The sequence below is a fragment of the Corvus brachyrhynchos genome, unplaced genomic scaffold (genome assembly GCF_000691975.1).
Source record: "Corvus brachyrhynchos isolate BGI_N302 unplaced genomic scaffold, ASM69197v1 scaffold1, whole genome shotgun sequence".
Lineage (NCBI taxonomy): Eukaryota > Metazoa > Chordata > Aves > Passeriformes > Corvidae > Corvus > Corvus brachyrhynchos.
This window is the reverse complement of record NW_008237222.1, coordinates 3,436,439-3,448,471: the sequence shown is the minus strand read 5'-3', so window position 1 is coordinate 3,448,471 and position 12,033 is coordinate 3,436,439.

Below are 12,033 nucleotides of genomic sequence, written 5' to 3'. Positions count from 1 at the left end.
GCATTGGATGCCTGAACTTCAGAAGAAGGAACATTTTCAGAATGCGGGTGTGCTTATTTGTTGGGAAACAAGTAGGGACGATGGAAAACTAGCATCTTGTTTACCAGACAGGAGCCTGGATAACAGCAAAATGCTACATACTAAGATTTTAATTGAGTGATTCACGGGTTGTTGGGGAAAAACATTTCTTGCAGTTTGAAAGTGTGATCAGGGCACAAGTGGTTCGTGTCCCAGTCTGAGCACAACTCTTGTCATATTCATTCCTGATTATGAGATTTGTGTCTTGTCATCTCTTTAGCCAAATTCAGCAGGTGTGGGTCCCACTCCTTTTGACAGAGATAATGATTTGCTGCTTATGGGTTCCCATTTCAGGAAAGGTCAAAGAAAGACTTTCCTTCCCATGGTTAAATCAACTTTTTTCTTCTGTTTTCATTGAGGAGTCAAATGGGAATGTGCCGTAAGCTGCATACGGAAAAGAATGGCAGTCAGGGTCTGCGCAGGGAAGTATGCTCACCCTTACCAGTGCTGGTCCTAACGAGTACGTCATTAATCTGTACTGTGAAGACTCCTGGTGAACACGGTTATGCCCTGTCACCCTGCCTTTACTCCATGTTCTATAAACACAAACCAAAAAGGACCGTTATCTTAAATGGATTTATATGATAAGAAACTACCTTGTAGTAGGTGCAGGTAAATGGTTAGCTTAGAGCCTTTATTATAGATGTTGGAAGTGTTCCAGCCCAGCTCTCTGTCCTGTGTGGTGGGACTCACCTGGCTGGTAGGTGTGGGTGCACACAGGCAGGCAGCACCCCTTCATAGTCCCCAGAAAGAAATGAGCACTCAGGGTACAAACTGGCTCAGCCAAAGGAGTGCTTCTGCCCAGATGATTCCCTCTGGGAATGCTGCTCTGCCTCTCTCCTGGAGCCCAGGTGACCAGTGCGGCGATAGGCAGAGGTCAACACTTCGCAGCATCTTGGATTATGTGATGCAGGTCACAGGTGTAACACCAAAACAGGCTCACAGTGTCCTTTTACTAGGATATGTTCAGAGCTTTCTTCTGCTCAGTGCTGGGTATTTCTGTTGTCCCATAGGATGAAAAGGAATTGAGGGCACACAATACAATCCATGACAGTGTCCTCAAGAAGTGTGGAAGGGTAGAGGAGCAAGGTAGCTGATCACAAAGAGCCACTAAAGCAGCAACAAGGATATCTTCTCTTTTTTGAGACCATTTAATCTTTTTGAATGAGTAATTCAATATTTATAATATTATAGTAGCTCTAATAACTTGCTTAAAAATTTAGAATAGTTAATGGGTGAAGTGGAATAAGCATGTTTAATGCGTCTCACTGATCTGCTGCTGTACCTCCTGCTAGAAGAGTTTTATTTAAACACGTAATTTTCTCCCATTTTAACAACACTGACTGGAGCAAGCACGCTGGTTCTGTGTTGCCTTGGATTGTATTTGTAAAGCTCCCTGTCTGGTGTGTCCCAGCTATCTGGAGCACCACCTCCTTACATCAGACGAATTATCCTTCAGCAGAGGAGGGCTTTTCAGCAAAATGCATTGATCTGTCAGGTCCTTTTTTGAAGATGCAATACTAGGATCTGTTGTGGTAGGTGAATTTTGTGTATTATTTTATGTCTTATTAGATAAGGTTCCCTTAATTCCTGGGACGTTAGCCCCAGGCTCAGTCCAGCTCCCAGGGAAGTGCTGTTTCCTGCACTGCTTTCCCAACTCAGTAGAAAGCTCTACTGTGCTCGAAGACTCAAACTGCTGATCACAGTCATCAGTTGGGCACTGCTGGAGATACTGTAGACAGTTTGGACCTGTTCTGTGTGGACTTGGTGAGTTGAAGACACAGGTCTGGATTTGATACAGTTGGGTTACGGTACAAAGCTTACAGGGACAGCCGTGTCTTGCATTGCTGAAGACATGCACTGGGACATTTTGTGGCAGTCTCCATAGCACTGAAGGCTTCATGCCTGGTGGATTGCATGGCTACTTCTGAATGAGAGGTGATAAAACACAAAAAGTTGCAGCAAGGTCACCATCTGTTAGAACGGGGTGGAGAGTCCTACCCAAAGTTGATGGCAGTATTTTCTTTCCCAGAAAGAATTCAGAAGGATTTCTGTGAGATAGTTTAGTGCTGGTGTGAAATATAAGCCTGGCTGCAGACTTCATTGACTGACAGGGAAGGGTTGGGAGCAAGGCAGAGCATTCCTTAAAATGAAGGGACCTGCTCAGTGTGAGCAGACTCCTTGGAGCGCTGTCCTTTTTCCACCAAACTCATCTGTGCCTTCTTGGTCTTTGGCTGGTTGGTCTCTGTCCATGTACTGACCCTGCTGTGCGTGGTGAAGTCCATGGAGAGCTACGTGTTGTGTCACAGCACCCGCAGTTCAGTCTGTGCAATACGCTGAAGTGAGGTAGTGCTTAAACATTTTCTGGTGAGTGAGTGTAGATACGTTATGGTCAAAAATCCTAAAAGAAGTTGATACAGATCATCTCTGGTCTGCTTCTGTTAACTTCTTAAGCCTCTTGGAAATTCACAATGAGCAAATGTGCTCAAGAGGAAGATCCCAGGTAACTGCCAGCAGCTTAGCCTGACATCAATCCCAGGCAAAAGAATAGAACTGAGAGAGGATTTAGAGAATTAAAGGTAGGGAATATAATTAATGCCATTCAACATTCTTTTTTGGAGAGTGTGTCTTGTCAAACAAACCTGATTTATCTGATAAGATTGCAAGTTTGGGGGATAAGATAACTGTGTAGATATAATATACTTTAACTTCTATAAGGCGTTTGATTTTATTCCACATGACATTATTATTAAAATATTAGTACTATACACTTTTACTGAAGCATATCTTAAATGTATTAAGAACCAGGTAAGTGACAGAGCTCAAAAAGCAGTTGTCAATAGGGAATCTTTACTGAATGTGAACATTTTTTTAATGTAACTCTGCAGGGATCAGTCAGAACCCTCATGCTATTCATCATTTTTGGCAGTGATATGGAAGTAAATATAAAATTATTTCTGATAAAATTTCTGGGTGACATAAAGATTGATGAAGTGAGAACGAGGGCAGTAGGATACAGTGCTCTTGGTTAATTGTCCCTACTGAAACAAAATTCCAAAATTGCTTTAAATCTAATTAAATAAGAAAGTTTTTGTGCATCTGGAGAGGAACACAGCACGGAGCTGTTGCCCAGCCTGGAAAGCAGAAGGTTTATGAGAAACCTTTCAGTGTGCTGGCTCCTGGAGAAATGGTGCTTTCCTAGGGAAGAGGCAGTTTGTCTGCAGGATCCCATGGCCTCCCTCTGACAGTGGTGGTTGTCCATGGCTCGGCAGAGCTGCTGTTAGAGGAACCTCACGGAGGAGGCTGCTGATGGGAAATGACTCTTCATCCTCAGTGCTGTGGAAGGCCTAAGAGAAATGTGGATTAGGTACTGGTTAAATTTCTGTCTTTGGTTGTGTATCTGTGAGGTCTCCAGTATGTTTTCTCATTAACCTTTGTCCATTGGAGGTTTTGAAGATGCCCTGTATCTCTATCATGGGAATCAGACTTGGCAGTAGAGTTTAGCCTGAATATGGAGCAGGGTCCATACTGCTGAGACTGGCTTGCAGTTCTCTGTTAGCACCTCCAGACATAAAGTAGGCTGCAGCAGCAAAGGGCACACAGCACTGAAATGAGAACACAGAGGTGTCGCATACCCATGGCATGGCTGTATTACTTTAGAGGCTCTTCTTGACTGCACAAACTTACAGTAGTTGCTCACCATAGGTGCACATGGGTGTAATCCATGTCATGCCAAGGCTTTTCCTGCTGGTGAGATGAAAAGAGAAGTTGTGTACCCAGGTGGGATGCAGTGCACCCCATTGGCAATAGTGACATAAGGTACCCCGTTATGAGGGCCATACCAGTGCCAAGAGTCTTCAGCAGTGGCCAAGGGTGAGTTCACAGATTCTGTAAACATCTTCAGACTTGTTGCATTTTGAAGAGAGAGATTTTGAAAAGGCAGAGGAGGTGACTACTCTTTGGCTACTGCTTTTAGCTTTGACTGAGCCAAATCTGCTTGTGCATGTAGTGCCGGAGCCTTCCTTGTTTCCAAAACCTGACCGCAGCATCGCAGCATTACAGAGTAATAATTTACACTGGAAAGGACTGCTGGTGGTCCAGCAGCCTGCTAAGGGCCAGCAAAAGCCAGCTGCTCCCAGATGGAGATTTCACAGCCTCTCTGGCTCATCTGCTCAAACACTTCACTACCCTCATTGTAGTTTCGTTGGGTTTTTATTGTTCATAATCCAACTGAAACTTTCTGTGCTCAGCTTGTTGCTGTTGTCTCTTGCCCTGTTCCTGTAGTCCTCCAAGGGAAATCCACTCAGCCTCTTACACCCTCCCATACCCAGGTGGTTGTAGACAGCTCTCCCTGGAGCCTTGTCTTGTTTTGACTGAAGAAGCCCTGCTCCCTCAGCCTCTCCATGCATGTCCTGTCCTGCAGCCCTCTGACCATAGCAGCCCTCAGCAGGTCTTGCTCCAGTACTTCACTGTGTCTGCACCCAGTGCTCTGAGGTTGTCCCACTATCACTGAGCAGAGGCAAATGGCCATTTCTGTCAACCTGCTGTTATGCTTTAAAAGGGGAGAAATGAAGGACAAAAATTGGTTTTATTGCTGTAAAGCTTAGCTTTTCTCAGCAAGATCTCAGCATGTGACTGTTTTACCACCCATGCAGGGAAAGTGTGTGGGGGGGCAGTTAGACCAGAAGTGTGTGTCCTTGAGGCAAACAAACCAGCAGTGAAGTGTCCCCTTTAAATGTCCACCTCAGAGTTAGTTGTGGCTCAGCCAGCCCTCTGGGATCCTCAGCTGCGTGACTGCCTAGCAGCAGAGGTACAGTGAAGATGGAAAACCCTGTGATGAGACTGACAGGAACTTCAGGTCCAAATAGCAAAGTGCACCAGGCCATGGTCTGTCCTTCCCTGTGCTGCACCACTGCTTGATGTCCAGTGCACGCAAACAGCTTCTCTCCATCACTGTTTGGAGGACCAGGGGCCATTCATTAACAGACCAACTTTCAGCGTAGCTTTCCAGCCACAAGTTTCCCTAAGCTAAAAGAAAACAGTGTATCTTACTAAATAAATGATTAGACGCCAATGATTTTCTGCCTTCTAGGGCAGAGTTATTTGGAAGCATGAAAGGAAATAGCTGCAGCAGTATAAAACCACTGCCCTTTGCACTTGCATCTTTCCCACAGAGTAATCCTTCATTCATTGTTTACTTAATGAGAAAAGAAAGAGGTTAATTTATAAAACCAAATAAAAAACAGACAGAGGACTTTATTTGTGGAACAAAAAACTGAATTAAATGAACAGTGTGTCCATTAATGCTGCTAATTGTACTATGCTCCACTGTGGAAAATACGCAGGTCTGCTAGGATTCTGCTCTTGCTGGTGGAGCCCACAGTCTGTTTCCAGTGAGGGTTCAAGTCAGCACTCCATGGCAAGAGTTTCCTAAAAACTTTTCTTACTTGGTAAATTAATTTCATCTCCCAGTCTGTGACGGTCTCAGCCTCTCAGAGGTTTCTTAAATTTAATAGATAAGTATAGGAATAATTGGCAGAGCTGGTCTTGCTTGTGAGCACTGCTGTCTGAATCATTTGCAGATTCTCGTGCATCCGTAGAGATCTGCTGCAAGGAAGAGAAAGAGGGACCACTTAATTCATTTTCCCTGCTCCAGAGAAGTCTGTAGTACCCATGCTAGAATTTAACAGTTTCTAGGCTATTTCTCTGGGCTGTAGGATATTGCAGAGGTTGGAATTAAACCCAGGTGGGGGCAAAGTTTTGCATTTCATCTGTGCGTTCCCTGGTAGCTGTCCCTTTTTGCTAGTCGTTGCACATCCGAAATCTCCACCATCCCAGCTGGGGGTGGAGGCAAGGTAGCTGTGCCCTGATGTAGATGGGAGAGTGTTAGATCTGCATGAATGAGGGTTACTTGATGCTGAGACTGGCTGGAGGCTGAAGCTGCCCTATCTCCCTCTCTTTCCTCAGTCAGCCTACAGATGAGGGAGGGGACAGGGGGAACTGGGCAGGAGTGGGTCTGTGATGGAAAGAGGGATCAGTACGTGAAGGCATCTATGAGTAGTTCATGAAGACTCCTAAGAATAACTTTTGATTCGCTTTGGGAAGCCGAGGATCACTGTGAAGCGTAGATGAGGAAAAACATGTCTGGAAAAAAAAGAGTTGTTTTGCTGGAATTCCCTCTAGTGATTTAGAAGATTTTGTGTTGGAAAAGACACTTTCCTCTGGACTGTAACTGAAACTAAAAGAAATACATAAAGAAGTTTAATCTATTTACTGAACTATACCAACTGCCCTGTGAATGTTGAGGCTTCATGGAGCTTTGAAGTCTCCACTGCCACCCTGCTGGAAGGAGCTTGGGAGAGGTAGTTCTTCACTAACTTCTCATCACATTTGTCAGCCAGATTGATCTTCAGATTGTGGTAGCAAGAGTGAAATCTAATTTGTGAAAACAATTAGTGAAAATTTAAACCAAACTAGTACCACAGATCATGTGCAGATTTTAATGCAAAAGAAAGGCCTGGAGCAGAAGATTTTTCCATTCTTATGTCAGGCAGATTCATGACTTTTGAATTTAATCTGCAATTCGTTTTATTTCTGACATTATGGAATTCTACTTTTTACTTTAAATAAGACTTGTTCCTATATATGTGTATTTTATGTGTATATAAAATACACGTATAATGTATATGTATTTATGAATATAAATTTGAATATAAATTAATACATACTTATTGTAAGTGTGTATATATATGAAAAATATGTAGTTGTTGCTGCAACATAGCTTACTGGCACACAGACTTATACGCAGTCTTTGGAAAGTGGGTTTTTTGAAATGCTGCCGTCTCGTTGTTGAATATTCAAAGAACATTGTAATTATTGCTGTCAATGTATTTTAAATGCTCAGTGGAAAAAGTTGCAAACATTTTTGTTAGAACATGTATTTGTTTGTAACCTGTTCAATACATCACCTATTTGTATGCCAGCTGGCTTCTTTTCAAAAACGTACTGTTGAGAAGATATATATATATTTATCATTGTGATATATTTTTATGCTCTTGTCACACTTTAATAGAGATCTAACGCCTCCATAATATCTTCTGGAAATATCTGGGAGACATAAGACTATCCCTTTTCTGGATATATTGGCAGAATTGCTCTTGGCTTCAGTTTGGGAATGCAAGTGATTTTTTTCAGTTCAAAGTAAACGTAGTTGTGCTTGCCAATGGTTACATCAACATGGTAGTGTTCATTTTGTCTGGAAGGGACTAAGCTGTGATGTCTTCATGTCTGAAACTGTGGCTGTGGAGCAGGTCTGGGTCCTGGGGATGGACAGCCAGGCAGATGGAGTCTGTGGCTGGTGGCGGCTCACACAGGGAGCTTCGGGTCGAGGAGGTGCCTCCAGGCGCCGTGTGCTTGCTGGCTTCTCATTGTCTTCCCATGGAGCAACCTGTGGTCATGGTCCTTCACCTGATGATGCCAGAGGCTGCTTGTGCCCCGCTTGAGGTTTTGAGCATTTCAGAGTGTTATTTTTAATGTTTGTGTTTCAACACAGGACTGCAAGTTGGGAGGGAAGAGTAATTTTACAGTATAACCAATCTCTTTGTGTGAACATCACCTCAAAGGATGTCAAGGGTTGTGTTGCTGAAGCTGAGCCTTCCTTCTGCTTGGTGCCAGCTGCAGCTCATTTCGGCTGCCTTCCAGCCTGTGCGGCCCCCTTCCTGCTGGGGCATGAGCCACTGCATGGGGTGGCTGGGCAAGTCCTTCTCTGGTGAAGCCCAAATCAAAGTTAAGATCTCTAAGAAATCTCTGCTGGTTACCCAGCCTCTGGGCCCAGGCAGTCAGTGAGTTTGTCTGCTTGATTTTGTTTTTATCTTTTCTGCTTCCTTTCTGACAGCAAGGGTGATAAATGTTTTTAGTGGAAGTGGGGGCTATCCAGCACCAGAGGTCATTTGGCTGGTAGATTTTCCCTGCTCACTTAAAAAGTGAGGCTGGCACCTCTTTGAAAACATCTTTCCTATGTCAGAAATACTTACCTATGCTTTCATGCTGTCGTCCTTCAGAGCAGTTCTTCAGAGCAGTTCTTCAGAGCAGTCTCTGAACAGGAATGAGAAACCCATCTCCCTGGTGGGCTCTTTCTCTCATAAACTCTCCTTGGACTCTGTTGTGGTCTCAAGCGGGAGGCTGTGGTGTTTTATGGATGCATTAAAAGTGGCTAATTTTTTGTTGGCTATTCTGCTTAAATCTGGAAGAAAACTGTTGTAGGTTGAGATAGCTAAAAGTGGCCGTCTGTAGTTAGCGTGGCAAGGCCTGTGGGCAGGATATCTTTGGCCCCCGCCGGCCGGGCTGCGTCATCCTGCCACAGCAAGCAGCCAGAGGGAGAAGAGAAACCTGAGATGCACAACATGTAAATACTCCATAAATACTAGGAATTTGGCAAGGAGGCCAGCAGTGGCTTCCTCTCTCCCTGAAGATACTGCCATATGCCCAGAGATGAATCCAGTTATTTCAGCACTGTTGGCAAAACTAGTTTTCAACCTCCCACTGCTCCCAGGCTGTGCACGAGCACTGCCCTGTCTTCTCAGGGCCAGGGGGCTGCAGGGTAGGGAGGAGACATGGAAGATCAGGGAAAACGGGAGTAGCATGACCTCTGGTGTATGAGCCAGGGTATGGGGCAGACAAGGTGGTGGAAAAGACAGCTGCCTTGGTGTGCATTCTCACGCACACCATCTCCCTGACCTGGTTTTGGGGTGCAGGATTGAGGCCAGTGCAGGGGATGAGTGCTGGAGGCAGGACACACATCTCCTGCTTGTGCCCCGTCCTGCCTCCTTTGGATTTTGAGATCTGATAGCATTGTTCCACAATATGGAACAGCCAGAGGCAGATCACTTTTGTGACATATTACTGCAATAAAATTACAAATTTATGGCAGTCAGAGATCTAGGCATATGCCCATAATTTTTCCTTGCTGCTGTGTATTGTCTGGTCAGATGGCACGTGAACTCGAACTGATCCGTAGGAGAGAGAGATAATGCGGGAGCACTGTCCCTTCCTGCTTAGCGCCTTGGGCCTGGCATTCTGCCCTGGGGTGTGGCACCCCCAAGGGTGCGGGGCTGGCGAAACACAGTGGGGGCTTTTGGGTGGGTTTGGGCAGTAGGAAACAACCTACCACTGCAGCACCTCCTCTGAAAGATCTCATTTATCAGCTTGTGGCAAACCTTGTGGTCCTGCTTGTCAGTGGTACCACTTTTCTAGCCCTGTTACTGCAAAAATTGAAGGTGCAAGGTGGGTTTTGGGCTTTTTTGTGGGTTTGTTTGGGGTTTTATATTTTGTTTTGTTTTTTGTGGGCTGTGGGGTTTGGTTTTTTTTGTTTTGGTTTTGTTTGTTTGTTGGTTTTCTTTCCTTCATTTTTAATGAGAAGAAGAGATACTTCACTGTATAGAAATGTCAGGGTCAAGAATTCACATCCAGCTCCTGGTTCCACTCTTCTGTACATAGCCCTTCTCCCTCCACACCATCCGTCTGTTGAAATTAATGCTTTAATACTCTTTGCAGGGTAGCATTGCTATTTATTTATTCCAATGTTTAAGTTTCTTTTCAACTTTTGGGATTAAGCTGGAGTGCCCATGCATCACCGTGGACTGTGAAAATCCCAAGATAGCATGTGACAGGCTCTTGAAAAGGGGGGAAATATGTGAAATTCTGGTTTTGCCTGTGGTTTCCTTGGCTTGCTTTCCTGGCTGTGGCTCCTGGGGCAGGGGAGGGGACCAAGGCCGTAGTTCCTGTGACCAAAAAGCAGAGAACGTTTGGTGTGCAATGCCCCAGTGGATACCGCCTTGCTGCTCCTCTGCTCCTTGGAGCCCTTCCCTGCGGGCTGTACCCTGGAATTCAAGCACAGTCTCCTTGGAATAACCTTGGAACTGCTAGTCTTACGACTTGCATGGCTTTTTTTCCCTTCAGACATAGCCAGAGCCTGAGACCATCCTACAGCAGTACTTCTTTAACAGAAGAAAGATTAGAAGTATCGTAACCCAATTAGCAATCCTCCATTTCTCGTCTTTATCTGCCATGGGGAGCATCTCCCAGGGTGGGCTCAGGGTTGTTTGGATCCTACCTGAACCTGCAGCACATCTTGGGAAGCCTGTTTCTTTCTATTGCCTTTCTTTGTTATATTCTATTTTCTGTCTATGCTTGGGGGGGGGTGTGTTGTTTGGGTTCTTTTTTACTCCAGTTTAGCGTGTGACTCAGCACTGCTGTTTGTTTTGTTCTGCTGCTGGTTTCTGCATTCCCCAAAACCTCCTGGTGCTTTCAGCTGATAACACCAAAGTGTCTTACCCTAAATTTGTGGCTATGATCTCCCTACCAGCCACCACCCTCCTTTGCCTGCTGAGGTCTTCCCTTGGCCATGCCAGCCTGTGGTGGAGACCATGTTTACCTGGAGATAGCATGCACATTAGCCAGTAATTGTCACATTAATTGCATCCGTGATAACTGCATGGTATCAGGCAGGGTTCATGCAGACAGATTCCCCTGCTTCCCCCACTGGCCTGGCTGCCCTGGCCCTCTGTGGGTGCCCACTCGGCTGCTGGGGAGCTCGCCTCCTGCAATGAGTATCTGGAGGTGGTGCTTTCTTTCATGTGTGTCTGGATAGGATATGTCCTTTTTATTTTGCATCCTGGAGCCTTTAATTACTCTCAACAAGTCCCTTTCACACTTTGAAAATCCTGTAGCAATTTCAGTTTGAATTGCTTTCTCTGAGGCTTTGGTTTAGATGAGTGCACCTGCTCTGGGGTTCCAGTGGTAATTGGGCTGTAATAGTTATGATCCTTTAAATGCACTTAAGGTACCATGAGCTTTAAGAACTGATAACGATGCAATCTGGCATCTCAGCACCGGTTTTGTGTTGTCTCTGAGCATTTTGGTTTGAATTGTATTGTTTTTCCATTTGTGAAGATTACAAATATTCGCAGGTTTTAAAACTTGGATGTATTTAATCAAATGCTGCCCTGTGTTCATGTACCCATCCCACAGATCTGGGTCCTGGGCTGCTCCTCATTTCCCACTCTGCCAAACCCCTGCTGAGCTCAGTGGGAGTTTTGCCAGAACAAGGCCCTAAAAAAGAAGTATGACTCATTTGAGCAGTTGTGCTCATTTGTGCACCAGTCCAGGCTCATGTTAAAAGGATATTAAACAAAAAATACTAAAGAACCTACTTGTCTTGTCCTTGCCTAGAGCAAACATTTATCCTGGGACTGGTCCAGCAGGTTAAGGATGCCTTTTCCTCTGATTTGTGTGTTACTTAGGATTTTGTGGTGTGGATACCATCATAGCTTTTAAAGTTCTCTGCTGCCTTAATTCCCCTCTAAGGGGGTGGAACAGGGAGGGGGACGAAGAAAAGAGAAAGACATCTCTCTCAGGCATGTACAGTAGCAAGAGGTGTGCAGCCTGTAGCCTGCTGCTGAACTCAGAAAATAAAATTTCCAAAATCACCAGTTGTGAGTGTGATAATGAACTGAAAGTAAATATGGTTCAGTTTGCTGTGAATCATTCTTGGGGGGTTTAATTGGACTTGGATGAGCTGGCATTGTTGCAGTGCAAGAATAGAGTTGTTTCAGAATTAGACAGGCATCTCTGCTTGGCAGTGCAGAGCTGCAGCATCCCAGTGGTACTGGGGAAAACTTGCCCTCAAAGAGGCTTCCCAGGATGGCTTGAGGAAGTTCTCTGCGTGGGGAAGGAGGCAGCTGCTCCCACAAGCCCTGAGATCTGGGAACTCACCTGCTGCTACCAAACGCTGTCTCACCTCTTTGAATTGCCCTCAGATGAACACTTCGAGTTAAGGTAGTTCCTGTGAGATGGAAGGTTTTCCTTCACCAAAGAAACCCTCTAAGCTCTCCTGGCAGGGCAAAGGGGCCATGAAATTATAATAATGGTAACTGCTATAATGAGATGTTGCAGTAA